Source organism: Microcaecilia unicolor, chromosome 1, assembly GCF_901765095.1.
Source record: "Microcaecilia unicolor chromosome 1, aMicUni1.1, whole genome shotgun sequence".
Classification (NCBI taxonomy): domain Eukaryota; kingdom Metazoa; phylum Chordata; class Amphibia; order Gymnophiona; family Siphonopidae; genus Microcaecilia; species Microcaecilia unicolor.
The window spans coordinates 497,596,756-497,623,800 of NC_044031.1; the positions used below are offsets into that span (position 1 = coordinate 497,596,756).

Sequence of the window (27,045 nt, forward strand, 5' to 3'; positions counted from 1 at the left end):
CACACACACACACTTAATTCACCCTTTACAGCTTGATATTCATTATTTGCTTGGGGCAGTGTCTTCAAATGGGTTATTTTGTGCATACTATGACAGAGAACCTCGCTCCTCTGCCAGGATAGTTGGCTATGATCCAGGCTGTCAAATATAGTGCTGTTGTTGGCCATAATAACTTGCATTGTGCCAAAGAAAGCTTCCTCCAGTGTGGCAACACATAGGTTTTGAGCACAGATAAATAGACATGCTCTGCATTGTTATTGCGCTGAATTTTTCTATAAATTCTACCTCTGCTTAATTACAATAAAGTGTTAACCACTATAAAATAAGAGGAGATTTTTACAAAATTAGTTGACTGCATGAAATCTATACCTAGAGCAGAGTTTTACAGGTTTTGTTTTACATTCAGAGTTACATTGAAACAGAACTTTTTCATATATATTTTTTTCCTGTACCAATAGGAAGCCTTTTTGTTTACACAAGGCCCACACATTGATAATTGCAAGTATGTGAATTTTGCAGAAGGTAGTTGCAGCTTGGAATCGGGTGTAGATAGACCCATTGTTTCTCAACTTTGGCATAATGGTGTGTTGTCAGACCTGATTAGGAAAAATCACATGAAAAAATCACTAACACCTGGTTCAAACTAGTTCTCAGGCTCTGCTGTCAGTATCTTGCAGCAACAGGAGACAACCTCAGTGGTTATTGACCATGGAGAAACTTCTTTCTGAGCATATATGTATTCTGCATGTAATTCTTCGCTACAGCACAAGTATGGATTTAGTGGTCAGCATGTCATGCATGGAGGGTTGAGGCCCACTTTGAGCAGCACTGACACTGTGTAGAACACCATTTCCTTTCTTCATGCCGAGCTACCACCTTTGAGTCTTTACAGCTTCTCTCTTATTCCCAGGCTGTGCATTCCTCGTCATCAGCAGCAGATGAATCCATTAACTGATGGGTTGTATCTGCCTACCAGCAGATGGAGATAGAGAACACTGAAGAACCACAGTGACCCTTGGACGGCTAGCCCCATCTGCCTTCAGTATTTCTCTATCTCCTAGCAGGTGTGGACGTAGCTTGATCAGCTCCTGGATTTCTGCCTGGGGTGGCTCCTGTGCTTTGCCAGTTGAGCAGGGGTGTTGTGGCTGGTGGTGCCCACTTTAAAGGCATATAGGTTCGCCCTTTCCCTGCCTTACCCATTCCCCCGTCCTCTCAGAGTCCCTCTGTTGCTGCCTGCCTCCAACTTTCCTCACAGCGTTAAAAAAAAAAAAAGTGCGCGCTTATACAGCGTAGCTATTCTGAGGCTTTCTCCAGAGATTCTGATACAGTTCAGCGTGACTGGAGCTTGTTGACTCGGTCTTCTGAGGTGAAGAGTGGTGCCCAGCTCCTCCGGGGAGGTTCCCGCTGACAGCGTTCCGAGCGGGGTAAGTTTTGGCTTTTTTGTGTCCAGTCGGGTGATGGCTGCTGAAGGAGTTAAGCGTTGCTCCCGCTTGGTAAACGCAGGCCAGCAGCGGGGCTTTGCAGTACATGCTCCTTAGATGCTTGAGCTAGTACGAGCATGGCGAGCGGTGATTCTTCCCGCTCGATGGAGCTGGCAGCGGGCACCATTTTGGAAGCGCCGCATGACTCTACCCTCGGGGTGGCGGAGGAGTCTGAGTGTAGGGGGACGCCTCGTTTTGAGGCTGCTAGAGGAGCTCCAACCTCCGTTTCTCCTAATTCAGGGACGGAGGGTCAGGGTGAGTTTTGCTCCCCTGAGTTTGTGCTACTCATGCATAAGGCTTCATGCTGAAAAGAGCTCTGCCGCAGGTGTCTGACACTGCGTTGCATTCTGAATTCCCTCCGGGTGTTGATGGCCCAGGGATGGCTATAGATGTTATTTCTTCCCTCGAGCGTTGGAAAGACGCTAAACATAGACGGGTAAATTCCCCGTCTGAAAGTGGCGCATCTCCCTTCCCCCCCCCCCCCCCCCCCCCCCCCCCCCCGTAGTCAGGCTGTGGGGAGTCTGAGGGATCTGGCAGGTCCTCATGGACGGATGATCCAGAGGAGGGTGCCTGTTTTGCCACTGGATTCGGATGATCCCAATGCGGTCTGGATTTTCCACGGTGACGAGCTGCCACCTCTCATTGTTGATGCCTTGCTGGCCCTCTCGATTGATGATCCTGCCGAGGACGATGCCTCCTCTGTTAATCTTAGGATGGCGAGTACTAAGAAGCCTACTCGGGCCTTTCCTGTGCATGACTCCATCCAGGAGCTTATTTCAGCTCAATGGTCTGACCCCGATAGGCCTTTGAAAGTGGCCAGGGCTATGGGTCAGCTTTACCCTCTGAGTGAGGATCACTTGGCCCTTTTTGGGATGCCTAAAGTGGGTGCGTTGGTCACGGCGGTGACTAAAAAGACCACTCTCCCAGTAGAGGGAGGGGTCGCTTTGAAAGACATGCAGGACCGGCGGCTAGAATCTGCGCTGAAGCGGCCCTTTGAAATCTCGGGCCTTGCCTTAAGGGCATCTATTTGCAGTTCCTCTGCAGCCTGGGCCTGTCTTTCCTGGTTACAACAGGTGGTGGATCAGCCCGCGGATGGGGCGGGGTTCCTCTCTGAGGTTACCCCACGTATGGAGTCGGCCCAGTCATTTTTGGCTGATGCCCTTTATGATCTGGTCAGAGCTTCGGCTAAACAGATGTCTGTGGCGGTTTCTGCCCGCCGCCTTCTTTGGCTACGGCATTGGGCGGCTGACATGGCCTCTAAGCAAAGGCTGGTGAGGTTACCCTTTCGGGGCCTCCTGTTATTTGGAGAGGATTTGGAGAAGATTGTTAAAGACCTAGGGGACTCTCAGCCCCAGTGGTTACCTGAGGATAGGCCGAAGCCTTCTTCCAAGGGTCCTGTGTTTCCCTCCTCTTCCAGACCTCGCTTCTGTGACGCTCGCAGGTATCGCCCAGGGCGCTCTGCTGGGTTTTCTCAACGTGCCCGTTTTCAGCAGAGGAACTCCTTTCGTTCGGACAAACGCTCCGCAGCGGCCGGGTCACAGCCAGGAGTTCAGGGGCGTCCTCCACAATGATGGGACGCCGGTCCACTCCTCAATTCCTGCATTAGGAGAACGTCTTTCCCTCTTTCTCGAGGAGTGGACCAAGATTACTTCGGATCAGTGGGTCCTGGACCTGATCAGAGGTTACCAATTGGAATTCGGTGCCCCGGTGAAAGACGTGTTTTTGGAGTCCCAATGCGGCACTGCCGTCAAACGGGCGGTGGTAGAGGAGACCTTGCAAGTCTTGCTGTACCTCGGAGCGGTGATCCCAGTGCCTCCCACTGAATGCGGCGGCGGCCGCTACTCCATTTATTTTGTGGTGCCTCAAAAAGGCAGGTCTTTCAGACCGATCCTCGACTTACGGAGAGTCAATGAGGTTCTAAGAGTGCATAATTTTCGCATGGAAACCCTGAGCTCCGTCATTGCGGCTGTACAGCCTGGAGAGTTTCTCACGTCTCTGGACCTAAAAGAAGCGTATTTGCACATTTCCTATTTGGCCCCCGCATCAGCAGTTTCTCCGGTTTGCAGTGTTGGGACAACGTTTCCAGTTTCGGGCCTTGCCTTTCGGCCTAGCCACAGCTCCCCATACCTTTTCCAAGGTAATGGTGGTGGTAGCTGCCTGTCTCAGGCGAGAGGGTATCTGAGTTCACCCTTATCTCGATGACTGGCTCATCAGAGTGGATTCAGCAGACGAAAGTCGTCTTGTCACAGCCAGAATGGTTACAGTCCTGCAGACTCTAGGCTGGGTGGTCAATATACCCACAAGTCACCTGACCCCCCTCTCAGTCTCTCGAGTATTTGGGGGTCCGGTTCGACACGGCCTCGGGGTTTGTCTTTCTCCCCAACCACAGGCGGTGCAAGCTTCAGAATCAGGTCCGTCTGCTCCTGCGGATGCCTCGCCCTCGAGCTTGGGACTTTGTCCAGCTGCTGGGGTTGATGACAGCCACCTTGGAGGTGGTTCCCTGGGCGATAGCGAATATGAGGCCACTGCAGATTGCCCTGCTCCATCAATGGTCTCCGATTTCCCAGGAATATCAACGCAGACTAACGTGGCTCCCTGCGGCCCGGCACAGTATGGATTGGTGGCTCTCCGACAAGATGCTGTGACAAGGAATGCTGCTCACGCTTCCTTCTTGGTGCCTGGTGATAACAGATGCCAACTTTTGGGCTGGGGAGTGCATTGCCAGGAAAGCTATGCTCAGGGTCAGTGGACACCCGTAGAAGCGGGGTGGTCCATCAATCACTTGGAACTGAGAGCGATATTCCAGGCTCTTATGGCCTTTCACAAGACTCTGAAGGGGCTTGCTGTCTGGGTTCTGTCAGACAGCGGTGACCTACATAAATCGTCAGGGCGGCACTCAGTGGAGGGCCCTGGCCGTGGAGGCCGCGCAGATTTGCCACTGGGCCGAGCTCCACCTGCACCTTCTGTCAGCAGCTCACATAGCAGGTCAGAGCAACGTGCAAGACGATTTTCTCAGCAGGCATCAAATCGACCTGGCGGAATGGGAACTGGCAGAAGAAGTTTTTCTTCAGATTTGTACCAAATGGGGGACTCCCGGAATGGATCTAATGGCGTCACGTGCAAACACCAAAGTCCCTCGCTTTTTCAGCAGACGGAGAGATCCTCGCTCGGCGGGGTTGGATGCACTGGCTCAACCCTGGCCCTCGGGCCTCCTGTATGTGTTCCCTCCTTGGCCCTTGATAGGGCGAGTCCTTCTGTGGATTCGAGTGCACTGAGGATTGGTGATTCTCATCGCTCCAGATTGGCCAAGGCGTCCGTGGTATGCGGATCTCCGTCGGATGCTGGTGGAGGCTCCAATTCCTTTGCCTCTGGTGCCGAACCTGTTGGTTCAAGGCCCGGTGACTATGGAAGATCCCTGCCGATTTGGTCTTACGGCCTGGCTCTTGAGATGGCGCAATTGAGAGATAACGACTACGCTCACAAAGTCATCTCCACTCTCTTGCAGGCCCGCAAGCGGTCTACTTCCGCAGCCTATGCTCGGATATGGCGTACGTTTGAGGAGTGGTGTGTCCCGAAAGAGGTCACACCCGCACGGGCTACGGTCTCGCTGGTCCTGGACTTTTTGCAGGATAGCTTACAAAAAGGCCTGGCTTACAATTCCCTTCGGGTGCAAGTGGCAGCGTTGGCATGCTACCGAGGGAAAGTCTCTGGCTTGTCCCTTGCTGCTCATCCAGACATTGCCCGATTTCTCAGAGGGACGCTTCGGCTCCGTCCTCCCGTGCGGTTGCCTTGTCCGGCCTGGAACCTGGGGCTGGTGTTGAAGACTCTCCAGAGTTCGCCGTTTGAGCCGCTTCAGCAAGCTTCTGAGAAGGATGTTACTCTCAAAACAGTCTTCTTGATGGCCATTACATCGGCTAGACGCGTATCTGAGCTTCAGGCTGCTTTCCTGTCGGGATCCTTTTCTACAGTTTTCAGAGTCCGGAGTAAGGGTATGTACAGCGCCTTCCTTCCTGCCCAAGGTGGTGTCAGCATGTCACCTGAAGCAGCCCATTTTTCTGCCCTCCTTTTCTAGGGAGGATTGTCTGGATTCCTTTGAGCAATTGCGTCTTTTGGGTGTCCGCAGGGCTCTGTTGCAGTATCTACAGATGTCAAATGACTTCAGGACTTCTGATCACCTTTTTGTATTGTTGACAGGTCCTCGACGCGGGTGCCTGGTGTCTAAGGCCACTATAGCCCGTTGGCTCAGGGAAGTCATTTTTTCTGCTTATCTGCTGTCAGGATGGTCTCCGCCTGAAGCGTTTAAGGCACATTCCACGAGAGCGATTTCCTCCTCGTGGGCTGAAACGGGTGTCCTTTCTCTTCAAGAGATCTGTCGTGCGGCTACTTGGGCTTCTTAGCTCTCGTTTGTGCTGCATTACAGGCTGGATGTTGCAGCGAAGCAAGATGCGCAGTTTGGAGCGCAGGTGCTTGTGCGCGGCATGGCCTGTTCCCACCCTACGTAGGGATTGCTTTTGTACATCCCATCAGTTAATGGATTCATCTGCTGCTGATGACAAGGAAGGGAAAATTAGGTTCTTACCTTGGTAATTTTCTTTCCTTTAGTCACAGCAGATGAATCCATGATCCCTCCCTTCTGACTTTTGTTTTTTGTTCAGGTCTTTCATGCAGATATTGTATCTCATCAGGAGGAATTGAAGACCAGTTGGAATATGTCAGCTTTTGGAAATGTGCATCTGTGATATTTTGCATGCAAGTTTCAATTTTTCTAGTATTGCTGCATGCTGAGTCTGACTTCTTGAAGTAACTTTCCAGTTCTGTATTTTGCCTTCATATCTGTTGTCATGTGTTTTTCATGCGTGATCAAGATGCAGTATTCTGCTAGCGTGTAGTATTTGCAGCCCTTTTTGGTTTTTTTTGTTTCACTAGGTTGTGTACTGGTGTTTTAGAGCCTGGTGTAATTATAGTGCTGCCTTTCCACACATAAGGTTGTAGCTGATTTTTTTGTCTACATTTTTATTAATTTATAATCAGTCTTCAGGGTTCTTGTTTTGGGCCTAGGGACTTGTGTACTATTTTCAATGCTACATTTTTATATGCTCCATGGCTAGTAAAATGTGTGTGGCTACTCGGGGGGCAGAGCCATAGATAAGTGACCCCGCCCTTAAAGTTGGCACGGTATGAGTACCGGCACCTTTTTTCCTACAAAAAAAGCACTGCTACTGTTTCTCCTTTCCTCCAAGGTATACATGTTCAGGTCAGCAAGTCTCTTATTCGGTTTGCAACACAAATCCCATACCATTTTTATAGCTTTTCTTTGCACCACTTTTAGTCTTTTTACATCTTTAGCAAGATACGGCTTTCAAAACTGAACACAGTGCTCCAAGTGGGGCCTCACCAATGACTTGTAGAGGGGCATCAACACCTCCTTCTACTGGTTATATCCCTCTCTATGCAGCCTAGCAAAGCCTCTTTTGCTCTTATTTTTTTAGCTACTTGTTTGGAGAACCATATAGGCTTCCTGTTTCTTTTGTTTTTGTTTGCTTTCCTTGAGTAAAGATCATTTGTCATATTTATAACAACCTTTAGCTTTGACCACTGACTTTCCACTTCTCCTATGCCTTTTCATGCCAACAGCTCCTTCCTTAGCATCCCTCCGGACCGGCCCAGAATGTGACTGATGGGTTGTGCACGCCTTCCAGTTGATCTGCAAACAATTATCATGTCATAGAAAAGACTTAACTACTACTACTACTACTACTTAACAGGGCCTTTAGCAAGATAACAGGGTGTGAATCAGACACAGGGTCACTCACCAGATTCGAGAGAACCATGGAACGCACAGAGATAAGAATAAAAAACCCTCAGCGAAAAAGTAGAGGGAGCAGGGATAATATGGCTAGTACACATGTAGAACGCTGCCCACATCCCGTAATGCTAAAGAAATAATTAGTAATATGGAATTCATTCCCCCAGACGGTGCTACTGGAGAAAATAAGGGCTGAGAAGAAAAAACTTTGAACGATACAACCGTGAAAGAAACCGGCCGCTCTGCCTCGGCAGGACCTTCTGTAAAAATGGTGGTGTTTCCCGCTGACACTGAAAACCGCAGCTATCAAAGCTTTTCCAGTGGCAAGAGGATAAATGCGCGGCATTTCAAATAGAACCGCCAAATCAGCAGAGCGAGAAGTCTTCCAAGACTAGAAAGAAATGTTACTGCCTCTCCCAAATTCAGAGACTCTTCCCCCGAAGAGTCTGAGCCGTTGCAGGACCCACATAGTGAGCCAGCCAAGAGCAGGGAGAACTGGGGGGGGAGGGACTGCAATCAGCACCGCAGGTGAACGAGGAGAGAGACAAGGTGGTGGCGGTTCCCGCCAAAATCGGAGCCGCCGATGGAGCTGAGCCTGCCGCTACAGAATCAGCCGAAATGCCCCCCCCCCCCCCCCCCCGCCGCCGCCGCTGAGGACGAAGACGATGTCCCTACCCCTTCCTCCGAAAGAAGCTTCCACAGCGGTACAGAATTTACAACACCCTGCCGCTGACGGACTAAACAGCGGCGGAGTTACTCAGCCATCACTATTAAATTATTTATATTTCTTTAAAGCGGTACACACAATCCAGCACAGCAGAGGCAAAACGCAGGGAAAATCAAAATGGGAGCTGTAATGCCTGATACTGCAAGGAAACAAAACGATCAGAGCTCTGACCTTAGTTTGTTTTTTTTACCTGTGGCTGCCTCTCCCTGCCTCTAAGGCTCTTCCCCTGAGGAGCCTGAGGAAGCTGATAATGTACAGAATAGATGAACTGTACAGAAAAATTAACTCAGCTATAATTATTTATTTTTCATTATTTACTTTCAATGCAGAATCAGTGAGCCTGTCTCTCCTGGCTTACAGGACACCCTTCTGAGAAGGGGCTGAAGCAGTGCCAATTAAACTTCAGTCCCTAAATCAAACATATGCAGACTTTTTAAACAAAGCTCAGAAACAGTATCAGGGAGGACAAGGGGGAGGGACCCGGCCACCCGAGTTTAGCACCCCCGAGGCACTAAAAAGACCCCCGCGGACCTTTGCCTCCACATAACAGGCTTTCTGCTTGTCAGAAATAAAAGGGTGCACAGAGAATAACGCCAATAAGAGAAAATATAGAAAAAATACAGAAAAAATAGAGAAGTGCAAGAATGAGACTTAAGGGCTCACCACCTTCCACCTGCTGGAGACTGAGATTACTGGATCTTTCTCTGGTTGTCAAGGGCCCTTATTGGCTCTCTCTAGAGTCAGTTTTTTTCTCAGTCTCCACCTACTGGAAGGCGTGCACAACCCATCAGTCACAATCTGGGCCGGAGGGACTAAAGGAAAGCAAATTAGCAGGTAAGGCCTAATTTCTTCTTCTTTTTATCAAAATCAGTGCATCTGAAATCCAGTTTTGTGCGTCCGCAATCCGCCTTTGCCCTTATGTCAAACCATATCGTGTGATGATCACTATTACATAGGTGGGCACCTACCCGGATATTGGAAACACTTCCTCCATTCGTGAGCACTAGTTCCAGCATCAACCCTTCTCTCATGGGTTCTGTCACCGTTTGTCTGAGCAAGGCACTTCAACAGGCATCCACAATCTCCCTACTTCTTTCTGATTCTGCAGATCTTGTCTAGCTTCTTCGTTTGTGTGCCGGAGGTCTGTAGCTAACCCCCGTGTGGATACAAAGTCCATCTTCTCTTTCCAGGATGATCCATAAAGCTTCTTCCTTTCAACAGGTTCTCCGCATTTCACGTGCTGTGATATTGTCTCTCGCATACAGCACCACTCCTCCACCTCTTTGGCCCTCTCAGTCCTTCCTAAAATGATTATAGCCTGGTATGGTCACATCCCATTCATGGGAATCACTGAACCACATCTCTCTAATAGCAACAATATCCAAGTTTTCTTCAAACATCAGTACTTGCAAGTCTTGAACTTTTTTACTTAGACTACGAACATTTGTTCCCATTACTTTCCATGTGCTTAGTGAATTTAGGTGGTTTTCTATATTTAGATGACCTTTCCCTCTGCCATCATGTTTATTTTGGGGGTGACTTTCTAAATTCCCTTGTTTCCTTTTGCCACCCCCACCCCCTTGTTTAAATGTCTAGAAACATACCCTCTGAATTTGTCCCCAAGGATCCCTTTTCCCATCACAGAAAGATGTTGTCCATCATTACAGTACAGCCTGTTATTTTTCCACGTATTACCCCATTCTCCTATGTATCTAAAACCTTTTTCTTTACACCAAGACTCAAACCACTTATTTAATTCCACTTTTTTGAGTAGTCTTTCCTCTCACTTCCCACATGTAGGAATTACTTCAGAAAAAGCCACAGTCAGAACCAAAGATTTCAGTCCCTCCCCAAGCTTCGGGAACACTCTCTGTGCTGTAAACTTGCTATTGCTGGCCAGATCATTTGTCCCCAGGTGAATTACAACATCAGTATTTGAAGCCTTGCTCTCTTCTCGGATCACTTTCAGTATTTGGTCGGTACATCTGGTAGCTGAAGATCCTGGAAAGCAATTCACTAGATTGGAACCCTTAACTGTGTTCCTAAGTTAATGCCTCTGATAATGGAGTGTCCGAGCAGTAAGAATTTTCTGCGTTTCACCATTCTGTCATTGTTTGAGGGATGTTTCTTAGGTTGTGCTACTTTCATTGCCTCCGCTTCCACCTCAGTACTTTTTTTTTTCAGCATCGTAATGATGCAATGCAGCAAAAGAATTAGGAGCAAAAGTTGGGATGGTGAGTGCTTCTATGTCACAGGTCTGAGTCTACCAGAGCCTACTGTGACCCATCTATTCCTCTGTTGTTTCATCCCCTGTGGCAGTGGTGGTGGTAAATTGAATGGGAATTGATTAATCCTGGATGCTAGTAAAAGAGGCCCTAAACGTGCTTGTCCTAACCCCTTCCTTCTCATGTAAAAGTCACTGAAAATTAAATCTGCAAAGAGGATTGGCTCAACTAAAAAGTGTGCATGGAATTTATTGCAGTGTTCTTGATCCTTCTATTACATATCTGAGTTGGCATGATTTACTAATGAAAGCTTATGCATTAAAAAAAAATCCATGAGCTGTAATTCAAAATATACAGACTCTAGAAATGAAGTAATCAGCTTTTCCGTTTTTCCTCTCCGATTAAACTGGGATGAGCGTTATTGTAGCACTGATTGCAAAGCAGTAAAATCATTCTGCTATAGCTTACACAGATTAATTTGTGACAGGTTCCTAGTTGGAGTTATAAATCTAAGCAGTGTTGCATAGAGGAGGACAGTGACATTGCATGTTTTTGTTCATTCATACAGAGTGTTAAAGGTGGAGCTGCCTCAGCCTAAAAGTCATATACAGTAACTGTGGAGCTTTCTCTGCAAGAGGAGCAATTATAATTCTCTTAACTTTGAGGGTTTAAAAAGATTATCAATAGGGTTCCACCATATTAAACAAAGAAGTACTTCACTATCCTGGTAGTATATCTTGAAAGCATGCCAGGTGAAAATCAGGATTCCCTAACAATTATGCTAAAAATAAATTCTCAGTAATTTTATCAGCTGTGATCGCTTATTTATTTAAGCCGGTAGCTAGCTCTGAAAAGTCCTTTCCTCTAATTGGATATTTAATGTATAAGAGAGATGCCTTCTGTCTCGCTGCACCCTACGCCTGGAATAAACTTCCTGAGCCCCTACGTCTTGCCCCATCCTTGGCCACCTTTAAATCTAGACTGAAAACCCACCTCTTTAACATTGCTTTTGACTCGTAACCACTTGTAACCACTCGCCTCCACCTACCCTCCTCTCTTCCTTCCCGTTCACATTAATTGATTTCATTTGCTTACTTTATTTATTTTTTGTCTATTAGATTGTAAGCTCTTTGAGCAGGGACTGTCTTTCTTCTATGTTTGTACAGCGCTGCGTATGCCTTGTAGCGCTATAGAAATGCTAAATAGTAGTAGTAGTAGATGCATTTTATCAGCAGTTTCAATGGAGCTTTGAAATGCTCCTTCATGATATGCTGCCTAAAGCAGCAGTGAGGCTGCAGTATTAGCATGTTTTTTTTTTAACTTGCACAGCACTGCTTCGCTGAGCAAGTTAAAAACGTACTCCAGCTATCTCCACTATTCCCTGATGCAGCTTTTTCCAAATGCTGTCCATTGTTGGAGGCGGATTTTCTTTAACGCTGTAAAGAAGAGCTTTTGTGCAAACTAAGTGCTTTTTTTTCAAGCTAAGAGCCCCTTTTACCAAGCTGCGGCTAAAGGGGGCTGGTGCTGGCGTCTGCACATGTTTTACACGTGCGCCGAGGCCCCCTTTAACCGCATCTGGTAAAAGGGAAGTCTCGCTTTCCTACAGGAAATGGCCGGGTGGTAAGTAAAGCGCTTGCGTGGCCATTTCAGTAAGGGTTCCCGCGTTAACCCTTTGATAACCAGGTAGCACTAGGGGTGGGAAGTACTGCTAGGCTGCTGCGGGTATAGCGAGTGGTAAGCCCTCGTTGGTCTTACTGCCGCTTAGTAAAAGGAGCCCTAAGTGCTTTTTTTGAAAAATTGAAATTGGTTAAAAATTGTAATAATTGATCAATGGAGGATTTTTATGCTAGGTGATTGCAACTAAACCTCTGATTGACTGAATATTTAAATGGTCGGGGTTTGCTGAGGTTTTTTCCTCCATGATTTAATTTAATCTGATTAATATATACGATAGTTAAGTTTGGTGAGGATTGTAGATACTTTGGTGATATGTGAGTACCTCCCTTCATATTTTGCTTTTTTAGTGAGAGTTATGTCTAACCAGCTCTGTGATTATGAAATGTTTTCCAGGGTCACTGAGTCGATTCCTAAGGAGGTCGGCATTCCTTCGTTATCCTGTTTCAACCAGGAAACAGTGTTTATTTTGATTCACTGCAACTATCTGTTTGTAGCATCCCAGAATCCTTGCCTTCTCAAATTCCAATTTATTTGGTTAATGTATTTAATTTAATTCATCATTTATATTCTGCTTAACCATTCTGCTCAAGGTGAATTTCAATGATATTTACATTATTTAGTTCCATATTCACTATTCTTACATAAATAACTCAGATAAAAATTACCTAAACAGTTTTCATTGTACAGTGGAACAGTCCATAGGAAGAGATTTTCTATTTATTAAATTTGATCACACATGTTAGTCAAAGATACAGCACAGGTCCACTGGTAGAGAGTTCCAGCTCTCTGGGCCTATCCCTGTAATTTTCATCTTCCAATTTTATTGCAGACAGAATGTTTTGCTTTATTTAACATAACTCTAAACTTGCCAGCTAATCTTGGTGCTCAGGCTGATACATTGAAAAGAAAGTCTCCATATACTTGGGTGCCTGTCGATTCAGTAATTCAAATTGAACCCAAGCACAGACTGGTACCTAATGCAATGTAATTAAATAGGGAGTTACTCTTTCACCCCTGCTCCCTCCCAGAACCAACTTAGCTGCCATATTTTTGTAAAACCTGCAGGCGAGACAGTTGCTGTTCCAGGAGACTGTATTACAATAGTCCATGCTAGAAAGAACCATAGCTTGTACCACATTCCTTGTCAGACTCATTTCAAGCTATGTATTCTTTAGGAAGAGACTGCTGCTGTAGTTCCTGGAGACCAAAGGTCTGTTAAGCCCAGCATACAGGTCACAAGTATCTAGCAGGATCACAAGGATTAGATCCGTTCCTTGTTGTTCATTCCCAGAGAAAAGTAGTGGCATTTCTCAAACCCAGCGATGCTACCTGCCTTGGCTATAAGAAGTTTTGCTATGCAATCAGTAAAGATCATTATCTCTCCCAGAACCTAAGTCAATATATTCTCCCTAACTGTTACCTTTTAAGGTGTGTTAAGCACCACAATTTAATTGTACTTTGACTTCAAATCCGGGCTAAAGGCTTACCTGTTTGATGCTGCTTTAATTCCTAACTTGTCACCTGCTCGTAACCTTTATCTTGTCTTCCTCTCTTCCCTTTCCCATATGTCCTTCTGTCTGTCCTACCCTTATCCCTTATTTGTCCTGTCTGTCCTGATTTGGATTGTAAGCTCTTTTGAGCAAGGAATGTCTTTTCTTCATGTTAAATTGTGAAGCGCTGCGTACGACTGGTAGCGCTATAGAAATGATTTATAGTAGTAGTAGACAGGGTAAACAGCTGCTTCCTGTTTACCCATTCCACTCCAGTCATGGTTTTTATAGACATATCTCCTCTCCGGCTGTCTTTTCTCCAAGCTGAAGTGCTCGAACTTGATTAGTCTTTCATCACAGAGAAGCCATTCCATCTACTTGATCATTTTGGTTGCCCTCATCTGTAATTTTTCTTGTTCATACAACCTCCCAATCCCCTTTTTCAGAAGCCCCATACCTAATTTCCCTCATTGATTGGGTTACAGGAGGAGGCGGAGGAGAGAGGTGGGCTGCCTTTAGGTCCATATTATTTATTTATTTGTTACATTTGTATTCCACATTTTCCCACCTATTTGCAGGCTCAATGTGGCTTACATAGTGCCGGAGATGCGATTGCAGACTCCGGTGTAGACAAATACAGAGTGATGTAGAGATAAGATAAAGTTCATGTGGTATTGCCACTTGAGATAAGGGTAAGGTTCATGTGGTATAGCCACATAGGGGTGTCATACACGGAAGAGCTGTGTTGTGTCCACACCGTATTTTGGTTTTGTTGTGTTCCAGCAGTCAGGCATTTATGTTGGGTTGGTAGGTTGAACAAATAAGTTTTTAGTGTTCTCCGGAAGTGTAGGTGGTTGTACATGGTTTTCACGGCTTTTGGGAGTGCGTTCCACAGTTCTGTGCTTATGTAGGAAAAACTGGATGCGTAAGTTGATTTCTATTTGAGTCCTTTACTGCTTGCAGGTTTAGGTACGGTCATGACGATTTTGAAGTATTTCTAGTTTGTTTGTTTTTTTTAGATTTAGCTCACACCTTTTTCAATAGTAGCTCAAGGTGAGTTACATTCAGGTACACTGGATATTTTTCTGTCCCAGGAGGGCTCACAATCTAGTTGGTAGGTCAATCAGGTCTGTCATGTATCCCGGGGCTTCACCGTAGATAATTTTGTGAACCATTGTGCAGATTTTGAAAGTAATACGTTCTTTGATTGGGAGCCAATGTAGTTTTTCGCGGAGGGGTTTTGCGCTATCAGATCGGGTTTTTCCGAAGATAAGTCTGGCTGCCGTGTTCTGAGCGGTCTGAAGTTTAGTTAATGTTTGTTCTTTACATCCCGCATAGATTCCATTGCAGTGGTCTATGTGACTTAGTACCATTGATTGTATCAGGTTGCGAAATGTTTCCCTTGGGAAGAATTGTTTCACCCGTTTGAGTTTCCACGTTGAGTAAAACATTTTCTTGGTTGTGGATGTCACTTGTTTCTCTAGTGTTAGGTTGCGGTCTATTATGACACCGAGGATCTTCAGGCTGTCTGAGATAGGGAGGGTGTGATCTGGGGTATTGATAATTGTGGAGTAATCTGCATTGTGTTGGAATGAGACAACGAGACAGTGTGTTTTTTCTTTGTTGAGTTTTAGTTGAAAAGCATTTGCCCAGGAGTCCGATCAAGCTGCTTTTGATTTCATTGGAAATTTCTGTCAGATTAGATTTGTAAGCAATGTATATTGTGACATCATCTGCATATATGAAAGGGTTCATGCCTTGGTTGGATAGGGTCTTGGTTAGAGGGGTCATCATTAGGTTGAAGAGGATTGGTGATAGCGGTGATCCTTGTGGTACTCCGCAGACTGCCTTCCACGGTGATGATATGGTTGTTTGATTTTACTTGATATGTTCTTGTGGTTAGGAAGCCTTTGATCCAGCTAAGTATGTTACCACCAATCCCGAACTTATCTAATAATCTTAATAGTATATTGTGGTTTACCATGTCGAACAGGTGGAGGAGGATGTTTTTGCCTGTTGCTATTTCTTCTTGAACTTGGCTAGGAGAGTGAGTAGTACTGTTCCTGTGCTGTGTAGTGGGCAAAATCCTGACTGAGATTCATGTAATATTGAGAATTTGTGTATATAGTTTGAGAGTTGTTTGGCTACCATGCTTTCCATCAGCTTGACTGATAGCGGGATGGATGGCGATACATCGCACTAGTTGGGGCGCTGGGACGGAACCCCTATTGTAGCAGCACCATGACCGCCCCCATCGCCCCGCCCTCGGTACGCCACTGGGTGGGACTGCGGCACTGGGCCCCCTTGGAGGCCCGTGGAAGTTTGTCCCCCCTCTCGACGGCCCTGGGCCTGGGGGCCCTTTCTTCCTAACTCTCATGTTCATCACCCTGCTGGCAACAGACAGTTCCTGAGGGGGAAATTGGGGCCAAAGTTGACACAGCAGGGCAAAGAAAAGACCCCCTGCTCTTTTCTCTAACCCAGGGGTTCTCAACCCAGTCCTCGGGACACACCAAACCAATCTAATTTTCAGGATGTCCACAGCGAATATGCATGAGAGAGTTTAGCATAGAATGAAGGCAGTGTATGCAGATTTAGCTCATGCATATTCATTATGGCTAGTCTGAAAACCTGACTGGCTGGATGTGTGTGACCAGAGGACTGGATTGAAAACCCCTGCTCTAACTCTTCTCTCTTGTCCTCCCTTGTGCCGTCCCCCTCATCAAATTGCTGCATTTTATCTTTAGGGCAGAAGAGAAAGGGGCTGGAGGACATCGAACAGAGACTGTTCTTTGCAGTATTTGCTGTAGTCGCACCCTCCCTTCCTATCCAGATCAGTTAAGTAGTTCTTTTTGCTGTCTACTTTAGGTTTACCCCCTCCTCTCATGTTCCCTCCATGTTCTTTGGCAGACGAAAGGCTGGAGCCAGAAGCACGGGGCTAATCTTTGTAGCACTGTCAAGTAGAGATGAGGGAAAAGCCTTCATGAACCCATGCCTCTGGCTTTCACCATCATGACAGACCAAGGATTTCCCAAGACACACTAGTGTGCCATGATACTGTGACTATATGTCTTTATGTTGCTGCCACTAAAGATAAGTTCCTATGAAGGAGCACGTTTGTTACGCCAAAATATTTTTGTTATAGTGTACGAGTTGGAATACAAAACTGAAAGTTATTTTGAAAAAAAAGTAAATATACACAGTAATAAAAGTGGGATTCTATGAGGATTTGCACCGCACCATTTCGTCTTTAACGATAGAACAAGATTGTTCATATGGTTGCGAGATGCATGTAGATCTGATAATCCCTATAAATGTCTATATAAGATTATGAGAAATATTTTGCTGTATATATTCTGAATACATTTTGAATATATCCTGAAATATCCTGCTGAATATATTAATGTTTGGGAAATGATTTTGGATATTGATTGATTTATAGTCCCCACATTTTTTCTATTTGGTGGTTCAAAATAGAGTATCAGATGATACTGTGACTGGCACTGCCATATGGTTTTACTTAATGTAGTCTCTCATATTTGCATTTGTTTTAGTATCATCTTTTTACAGATAACCTGTATTCCATTGACTTTATTATGAACTTTGTATATTGGAGCCGTTCATTATATTCCTCTTCTTCACTTTCTTTACCAATCCCCCTTCCCTTCAGAGGTGTAGCTAGGTGGTTTGCTAGGGGAGTGACTGCTCCCCCAAACGAACTTCTGACGACATCAGTGCCTATTTTTCATGCGGTTTGTTGCGCCTATGCAGTTTGCTCTCTGCTCCACCTGATGTCACAACCTGGCTACACTTCTGCTCCCCCTCCCTGCCCCCCCCCCCACCCAAAGAAATATTCAGCCTCTCTACAGTTTGACCAAGAATTACAACCACTGCTTCTTTCCAGCGCTTGGAGCTCCCACCCTAATGATATGACATAGCATGGTATTTTGTTTTTGATAAAATTGAAATTCACTGCAGTGAATTGTTATACTTTTTCTGCTCTGAAAATTGAGAGAAATGACCGTTTAACCCTAACCAGTTCCTAACCCACACCAGAACCTTGATCATTTTGTTATAACTTTCACAGTTCATTTGTGGTGTTCAAAGTTAATAGCTATAAAGTGAGGTTGGTGAAAAGTGCAAAACTTCCACTTATGATGGCTTACCTTCAAATTATTTTCTTTTATGTTAGTTACTGACATTGATACAATGTTTTGAACTGTTGGCATCCCTTCTTGAATCAAGACTCTGTTCTTGAGCACCACTTGAGTAATTCCTTCTTACAGGAAATAAAAATAAGCATAACGAAATGTAGAGGTATATAATTTTATATTCCTAATTTTCTTTTTCTGTATGAAGAGATGAGCAGTATAGTATTATCTAAAGACCTCATTCCTTCATAGCAGCCAACTTTTCAAAATGACTAGGGAACTAAATCCAGCACAGTGAAAGACTTTGCTCCATGTTAGGGGTGCTCAAGCACCCTTTCTACCCACAGAGCTACCGTGTTTCCCCAAAAATAAGACACTCTTATATTAATTTTTGCTCCCCAAGACCCGCTAGGTCTTATTTTCAGGGGAGGCCTTATTTTTCAGGGAAACATTGGGTCGCCCCCCCCCCCCCCCCCCCCCCCCCCCCCCCCCCCCCACCCGAGATCACCAGCTCCCCCCGCCCTCAGTCACTCCCGGAACTAACCTCTTAAACGCTTCCTTTCACCATTCATCTTCGCACTCGCAGCAGGGCAGGCCACTCCTTCCTTCCGTGTCCCGCCCTCGCCTGACGTAACATAGGCGGGAATACATCAGAGGGAAGGCTGCAGGGCCGGTGCGAATAGTATGTATCAGTCACTGCTCGCTGCAGGCGAAGATCTGCTATTTACAAGGTACTGTATGCAGGAGGGACAGTTGTTGGGAGTTTTAGGCTGGTGGGGCTTGGGAATGCCTGCCAGCCACATCATAGGTGTGCTCAGGCCCACCCTTGGCTACACCACTGGTGTAAATGAATGCGTGCAGATATTGACGCTGAAATATCAGTTAAGCATATTCTGTAATCGGCACGTAAATCTAGGTGCTGATTATAGAATATGCTTAGTCGGCACTGATATTGGGGCCAATTTTTTTTTTTAGGCACCATATCTAGAATCTCCTTTATAATATATATAACCTATATTATGGGGCTCATTTTCGAACGAGAAAAGTAACATAAAGCAGCATTTGGATGTTTTTCTCACCAAAACATCCAAATCAATATTTTCAAAACCCATTTTCCAGATGTTTTTCTATGTAGTTCATCTATGGCACGTCCAGATCTCAAGGGGTGTGCCAGGGACATGTTAAGGGCAGGATTTGAGTGTTCCTAAGATCTGGATGTTTTTCAGCCATAATGGAACATAGCAAAGACGTCCAGGACTAAAACTAAGATGTTTAGAGCTAGACCTGTTTTAATAACGACTAAGCCAGAAAAAAGTGCCCTAAATGACCAGATGACCACTGGATGTATAAAGGAATGACCCATCTTACTCCCCAGGGGGTCACTGACCTCCTCCTATCCCCCCCCCCCCCCCAAAAGATGTAAAAGAAACAGTACATACCAACCTCTATGACAGTCTCAGATGTTTTAGCCAGTCATATTGGAGCAGCAGGCAGGTTCCTGGAGTAGTTTATTGGTCTATGCAGTGCACTGTGGAGAAGGAGACCCAGGCCCATAATCCCACTTTGTCACACTTATGGTGGAAAGTGTGAGCCCTCCAAAACCCACCAAAAACCTATTGTACTTACGTAGATGACACCTGCAGCCATAAGGTGTATTGTAGTGTTTTACAGTTGGGTACAGTACTGTTTTGGTGATCTCACTATACAATATAAGGGAGCAGTGGTGAATTATGTACCTGGAGGCTTTTAGATGAAGCCCACTGTAGTGCCCCCTAGGATGCCCCACTGCTCTGCTGGGATATCTGATCAGTCTACGAAGAATGTTGGCTCCTCTCCCAATGACTTGATTTTGTGCAGTTTTCTCTTGGATTTTTTTTTTTTTTAATGGACCAAAAAGATAAACGCATTACTACTACTACTTATTATTATTAGTTCTATAGCCCTACTAGACATACGCAGCGCTGTACACTGGACATAAAGAGACAGTCCCTGCTCAACAGAGCTTGCAATCTAATAGGACAAACAGGACAAATAAGAGATAAGGAAATTACTAAGGTGGGAATGATAAAACATGGATATTGAATAAGTAAATAAGGGTTAGGAGTTAAAAGCAGCATCAAAAAGGTTTTAGCCTAGATTTGAAGACGGCCAGAGATGGAGCTTGACTTACTGGCTCAGGAAGTCTATTCCAAGCATATGGTGCAGCAAGATAAAGGGAACAGAGTCTGGAGTTAGCAATGGAGGAGAAGGGTGCAGATAAGAGAGATTTACTCAGTGAACAGAGTTTCTGGGGAGGAGTTTAGGGAGAGATAAGACTGGAGAGGTACTGAGGAGCTGCAAACTGAATGCACTTTTGTAAGTCAATAAGAGGAATTTGAACTGTATGCACAAGCACAAAAACATCTAGCAAGTGGCCATTTTCAAGGGGGGTGGGGGATAGTTGTTTTGCTGTTTTGGAAATCGCTATATTTGCTATTTGGATTCTGGACATTTTGAGCAAAACGTCCAAAGTTGGACTTAGACGTCATATCAAAAATGCCCCTCCACATGTCTTCTGTAAATAATTTATATAAACTTATGCTTTGAGTCAGCCTGTATGTCAGTATGCTACTTTGTTTGACTGAGGGCACTTATCTTTGTTTTTTTTTTCCTCCATTGTATTTTCAGTTCTAATTTTAATAAAATATTTTAAAGAAAAAGCACACTGCAGAATTTGTTATAAATGTATCTTTTTAATCTAAGGAGTGTTTTTATACTTTACAACACGTAGACAGTTTTTCAGTTATCTTTTACTTTTTCCAAGGCACGCAGTTTGCCCATTCATATAAAACCCCTGAAAACATCAATGACTAAGATGATGAATCATTAATACATAGCATGGCACAGTGATAAAATACTACTGTTGCTGTGTTAGGCCTCTTGAATGCAAAGAAATAAAGGCTAGTAAAGTAAACGTGACACCATTTTGTCCTTCCCACCACCACTGAGTTTAACTGCAGTTCAGATCCTCTTGCTTTTACTTAATCAATTTGCTTGGACCTGATGAAAGTAGTGTTATTCCTTGATTAACGTTTGGAAGCTATAAAGTTAGTCCAATAAAAACATATCACCCTCTTAATTTCCAAAGTTACTCTTGGTGTCAAAGGTTGAGTACCAGTGGCTTTATGAATTTTGGCTTTGAGAGCTTCATCCTAGTTGCCTACTTTGTAATTTTTTTGTTTCTGCAGGCTTCTGAAGTGAATGATAGGATTTCTGCATTTCATCTACATTATGTCATAGGAAAGGTGAACATCTCGTGTGCCATTTCAGGATTACGTTGACTATTGAATGCATTGCTTTTGAAAACTCCTATCATTATATCTAAAATGAAGGCATTTCTTTTTGTCTTGCAGGTCTCCCATGCCTCGAACACTTCTAAAAGGAAAAAAGAAAAGCCATAGTACATCCGTCTATCACCTGCCTAGTACTAATGCCTCTTGTAAGTATCATAATAATTGTCTTTTCATATTTTCTGTCCTCTGGCATTTTAAGGCTGTATCTATACCCTGAACTGGTACAATAAAGACTAATTCATATTGTCCCTACCTTTTGATACCGTTATTACCATCTACATAGATGAATTTGATTTTTAGTTGCCGTCTTTGACAGGAATAAATTAAGTGCAGTGGGACTGCATGATGGCAACACTGACATTTTTGTTTGCTAAGCCCATAGTTGGTGGCAAGGGAAGGCTATTTTGAAGATTAAAGTGCATCTTTGTTTCTAGTTTCTCTAATTGATCAAGATCAATATTGATAAAGTTAGGGTTTCTTCTAGCCTGTTGGGTAACTGAGACCACCTGAAAGGAGGATTGGAAGATAAAGTGAATGAAAAGTATGAGAATGCTTGAAGACTGGATTTCTTTCACAAGCCCTAGCAGTTATTGTATTTATTGGTACTTATAGCCTCACTGGAGACACACCTGAGTGAGTGATTCAGTGTTCATTGGAAGAGGAACGTCCAGTCTAAGGCTTTCTAGAAAAAGCCTTTGTACATGCAGATTACATAGTAACTTAGTTGATGAAGGCAGAAAAAAGCCAGTTAGACCATATTCCCATTCCCACTTCAAAGGTCTACAGTATTTCAGCTATCTACTATAGAAGCTAGACCATATGTAAGATACTGCTTTGTGGCCAAGTCAGTGTTTGTTTACTTCCACATTGGCTCTCTATTGTCTTGTGAGATCTTGTACAATTATCCACACAAGTAATCTTAACATCTACCCCTATTCACCATGTCTTACCACCAAGCTTTGCAGTATTTTAGACTGTTAATATGATCGGATTTGATATTAGCTTTGAAGTAAGTATACATAGGAAATCAAATACGTTAGCGTTTAACTTTAAAAAAGGAGACTATGATAAAATGAGAAGAACGGTGAAAAGTTAGAGGAGCGACTGTGAGGGTCAAAACTTTACATCAGGCGTGGATGCTGTTCAAAAACACCATCCTGGAAGCCCAGGCCAAATATATTCCGCATATTAAAAAAGGAGGACGGAAGACCAAATGACAGCTGGCGTGGTTAAAAAGTGAGGTGAAGGAAGCTATTAGAACTAAAAGAAAATCCTTCAGAAAATGGAAGAAGGAACCGACTGAAAGTAATGAGAAACTGCATAAGGAATGTCAAGTCAAATGCAAAGCGCTGATAAGGAAGGCTAAGAGGGACTTCAAAAAAAAGATTGCGTTGGAGGCAAAAACACATAGTAAAACAATTTTTAGGTATATTAAAAGCAGGAAGCTGGCAAAAGAATCGGTTGGACCGCTAGATGACCGAGGAGTAAAAGGGGCGATCAAGGAAGACAAAGCCGTAGTGGAGAGATTAAATGAATTCTTTGCTTCGTTCTTCACTGAGGAAGATTTGGGAGTGATACCGGTGCCGGAAATGGTATTCGAAGCTGACGAGTCAGAGAAACTTAATGAATTCTCTGTAAACTTGGAGGATGTAATGGGGCAGCTCTACAAACTGAAGAGTAGCAAATCTCCTGGACCGAGTGGTATTCATCCTAGAGTACTGATAGAACTGAAAAATGAGCTTGCGGAATATGTAATTTATCCTTAAAATCGAGTGTGGTACCGGAAGACTGGAGAGTGGCCAATGTAACGCCGATTTTTAAAAAAGGTTCCAGAGGAGATCCGGAAAATTATAGACCGGTGAGTCTGAGTCTGACGTTGGTGCCGGGCAAAATGGTAGAGACTATTATTAAGAACAAAATTACGGAGCATATTCAAAAGCATGGATTAATGAGACAAAGTTAACATGGATTTAGTGAAGGGAAATCTTGCCTCACCAATCTACTACATTTCTTTGAAGGGGTGAACAAACGTGGATAAAGGTGAGCCGGTTGATATTGTGTCTGGATTTTCAGAAGGCGTTTGACAAAGTACCTCATGAAAGACTCCAGAGGAAATTGGAGAGTCATGGGATAGGAGGTAGTGTTCTATTGTGGATTAAAAACTGGTTAAAAGGTAGAAAACAGAGAGTAGGGTTAAATGGTCAGTATTCTCAATGGAGAAGGGTAGTCAGTGGGGTTCCCCAGGGGTCTGTGCTGGGACTGCTGCTTTTTAACATATTTATAAATGACCTAGAGATGGGAATAACTAGTGAGGTAATTAAATTTGCTGATGACACAAGTTATTCAAAGTCGTTAAATCGCGGGAGGATTGTGAAAAATACAAGAGGACCTTACGAGCACTGCTGCACTCGGCGTTCTGCTAGCAGAGTCTGCCCCTGCTCCCAGATCAGACATCTCCTCATCGGGTCTAGTCAATCCAGGGCTCTGGTCTGCCAGCATTGCCGGCATCGAAGGAGGACTCCGTTCCTCTGGGCTCAGAGTGGTCTCTCCCTCAGGCAGGTAGGTCGGTTCTCCTCTCATCGATCCCTCCTGCAGCAAGGGTTGTTGCCCAGTCAATTCTACTCTGGGAACAGTGAAACGGTCCATCGGTCCCAATTCCTGTCTTGCAGAGGGAGCAGGGTAAGCCCTCTGTTTGCCCCGTCTCTTGGGCATGGAAATGTATTTTTTAAGGAAAAAAAAAACAGCAAGAGGGAGTTGAGTGAGGAGCTGTTTCACACACGTCCTATTCAGACGCCATCTTGCCTAAATGCCCGACCACCACTCTTTGATGTCTGCTCAGCACCGATTCATCCCATTCCCAAATATTACTCACTGGACTTATGCTGTCATCATTATTGTTGCAGTTGTCCAGTTCTTGCCATTGTGACCAACGGACTTTCCTGTCAAAATTCAAACTTGAGACCAACAGACTTTCCCATCTCAATTTCCTGCCAAAATCCCCTTCCTTCCTGGAAAAACTACCCACCTCAAACCCCAGCCAATCAGGTTTGAGAACCCACTATATATAAAGACAAACTGCAAACTTCACAGCATACCCTGAAGAAAGCCACAGCATGATGGCTGAAATGTCGGTTCCACTTACTCAGACGCAGCAAGACCTGGACAACTGCAACAATCTTTACTCATTGTATTGTACTCCAAGCACTGAACCATGAATCAAAGCTGAAGAGCAGTTTAGCCATCAACAAAGTTTTACCTTCTCTGTATTCACCATCTCCAAATAGTTTGGAGGGTTCAGAGCTCATGAAAGTTCTCCATGTTCTGAAATGAACATAACTGAATGATTGTCAGTCTCTTGGGCCCAGATGCATCAACCATACGTAAAAAAATCTAAAACATAAAAGTCCTTACCGAAGTTGAAAAAACGAAGAATGCAGTAAAAAAAAACAAGTCCCACATGTTCGGTTCGGTATTCAAAAGTCGAATGCGTTAAAGAAGTGTAATCCCCGTCGTTAATCTGCTCGTAAAGCATGCGCAGAGCAGCCAAGCGTTATGCTGGGTGCTCTGCGCATGCCAAAAAACGTCAAAGAAGCTGAGGATCGGGAAGGGGCAAAGGCGCTTGTCAGGAGCATCCTGTATGGACGGCCTTCCCCCCCCCCCCCCCCCCAAGGTGGCCTCTGCTCCCGCTTTCCGCCTGTATTAAATAAAAAATCAAAACAAAAATCAAAGTTTAGCTGCCCCAGTCCCCCTCCCTTCCTCTCTCTCTCTTTCTTTCTTTCTTTATTTCTCCTCCCACAGCCCCGCCCCCCCTGAGGTCGTCGTCGCCGCCGCTCCCCCCTTCCACCGGACCCCCTCTCCGCCTTGCTGGGCCCGCACAGCGCCTCTTACCTCTGTGTGAAGGCGCTGCACGGGCAAGAACAGCTGATCAGCGATCAGTGATGCCTCCTCCAACGTCCCTCCGTTCTTCCTGAGCTCGCCTCCTCTGACGTAAGTTACCTGCGTAGGTTACTTAAGTCAGAGGAGGGCGGGCCCAGGAAGAATGGAGGGACGTCAGAGGAGGCATCACTGATCGCTGATCAGCTGTTTTTGCCATGTAGCGCCTTCACATAGAGGTGAGAGGCGCTGCGCGGGCCTGGTAAGGCGGAGAGGGGGGGTCCGGTGGAGGGGGAGTGGCGGTGACGACCTCAGGGGGTGGGGCACGGGGGCAGAGGATGGCGGAAGGTGGAGTTGTGGGAGAAGGAGAAAGAAAGAGAGAGGAAGGGAGGGGGCCCGGGGCTGCTAAACTTTTGATTTTTGTTTTGATTTTTTATTTAATACAGGCGGAAGCGGGGAGCAGCGACGACCTCGGGGGTGGGGGCAAGGCCATCCATACAAGGCACTCCTGACGAGCGCCTTTGCCCCCTCCCGATCCTTTTTCGATTTTTGTTTTGCTTTTCTATTAATGCAGGGGGAAGCCTATGAAGTACTGCATCCACTGTCATTCTTTATTGGTAGCATTTTTATTTAATCTCACTTAAACATGCCAGCTTGCATTTTTATGGTGCGGGGGAAGCGGGAAGATGACAGCTCAGCCCTTAATGACAGGTCTGACCTCACGTTAAATTTATCACGGTAAATGATTTATTGCAATCGTCAGTATGGTTAGTGCATCCCGAATTGTCCACATTTCAATGGTAGTTACTCGTTTGCATTCCGTTTTTGTTAGCTGCTAGCGTCGTCGGAAAATGGCCTTTAATGCATGCTACGGGTGAAGATTTCTTTGTTAAAGGGTTACATAGTAACATAGTAGATGACGGCAGAAAAAACTCTGCACAGTCCATCCAGTCTGCCCATCAAGATAACTCATATTTGCTACTTTTTGTGTATACCCTACTTTGATTTGTACCTGTGCTCTTCAGGGCACAGACCGTATAAGTCTGCCCAGCACTATCCTCGCCTCCCAACCACCAGCCCTGCCTCCCAACCACCGGCTCTGGCACAGACCGTACAAGTCTGCCCAGCACTATCCCCGTCTCCCAACCACCAGTCCCGCTTCCCACCACCGGCTCTGGCACAGACCATATAAGTCTGCCCAGCACTTTCCCCGCCTCCCAACCACCAGCCCCGCCTCCCGATCTTGACTAAGCTCCTGAGGATCCATTCCTTCGGCATAGGATTCCTTTATGCTTATCCCACGCATGTTTGAATTCCGTTACCATTTTCATTTCCACCACCTCCCGCGGGAGGGCATTCCAAGCATCCACTACTCTCTCCGTGAAAAAATACTTCCTGACATTTTTCTTGAGTCTGCCCCCCTTCAGTCTCATTTCATGTCCTCTCGTTCTAAGGTTTAGTGCATCTGGGCCTTGGTTAGAGAATCTAAGAGGCTCAGTCATCTGGAAAAGGGATTACTAGTAACCTAGTAGATGACGGCAGAAAAAGACCTGCACGGTCCATCCAGTCTGCCCAACAAGACAAACATATGTGTATACCTACCTTGATTTGTACCTGCCTATTCAGGGCACAGACCGTACAAGTCTGCCCCAGCAGTACTTCCCGCCTCCCAACCACCAGTCCCGCCCTCCCATCACCGGTTCTGGCACAGACCGTATAAGTCTGCCCTCCACTATCCTCGCCCCCAACCACCAACCCCTCTTCCCCTCAACCACCAACCCCTCTTCCCCACACCTGCTCCGCCACCCAATTCGGCTAAGCTCTGAGGATCCATTCCTTCTGCACAGGATTCCTTTATGCATATCTCACGCATGTTTGAATTCCCGTTACGTTTTCATCTCCACCACCTCCCGCGTGAGGGCATCCAATGCATCGACCACCCTCTCTGTGAAAAATACTTCCTGACATATTTCCTGAGGCTGCCCTCCTTCAACCTCATTTCATGTCCTCTCGTTCTACCACCTTCCCATATCCGGAAAGATTTGTTTTGCGGATTAATACCTTTCAATATTTGAACGTCTGTATCCTATCACCCCTGTTCCTCCTTTCCTCCAGGGTATACATGTTCAGGTCAGCAAGTCTCTCTTCATATGTCTTGGAACACAAATCCCGTACCATTCTCGTAGCTTTTCTTTGCACCGCTTCCATTTTTTAACATCCTTCGCAAGGTACAGGCCTCCCAAAACTGAACACAATACTCCAGGTGGGGCCTCACCAACGACTTGT

The 27,045-nt window shown here is 45.3% G+C and overlaps 1 protein-coding gene across 7 annotated transcripts in view; it reads left to right on the forward strand.

Annotated features, from left to right (window-relative positions):
- FAM110B (family with sequence similarity 110 member B) overlaps positions 1-27,045 on the forward strand; it is a 200,553-nt gene that overhangs the window by 70,235 nt on the left and 103,273 nt on the right. For all 7 annotated transcript variants that reach the window (XM_030214679.1, XM_030214672.1, XM_030214703.1 and 4 more), the window contains one exon: positions 20,947-21,032. The gene's annotated coding sequence lies outside the window, so the exon portion shown is untranslated. The remainder of the gene's footprint in view (positions 1-20,946; positions 21,033-27,045) is intronic.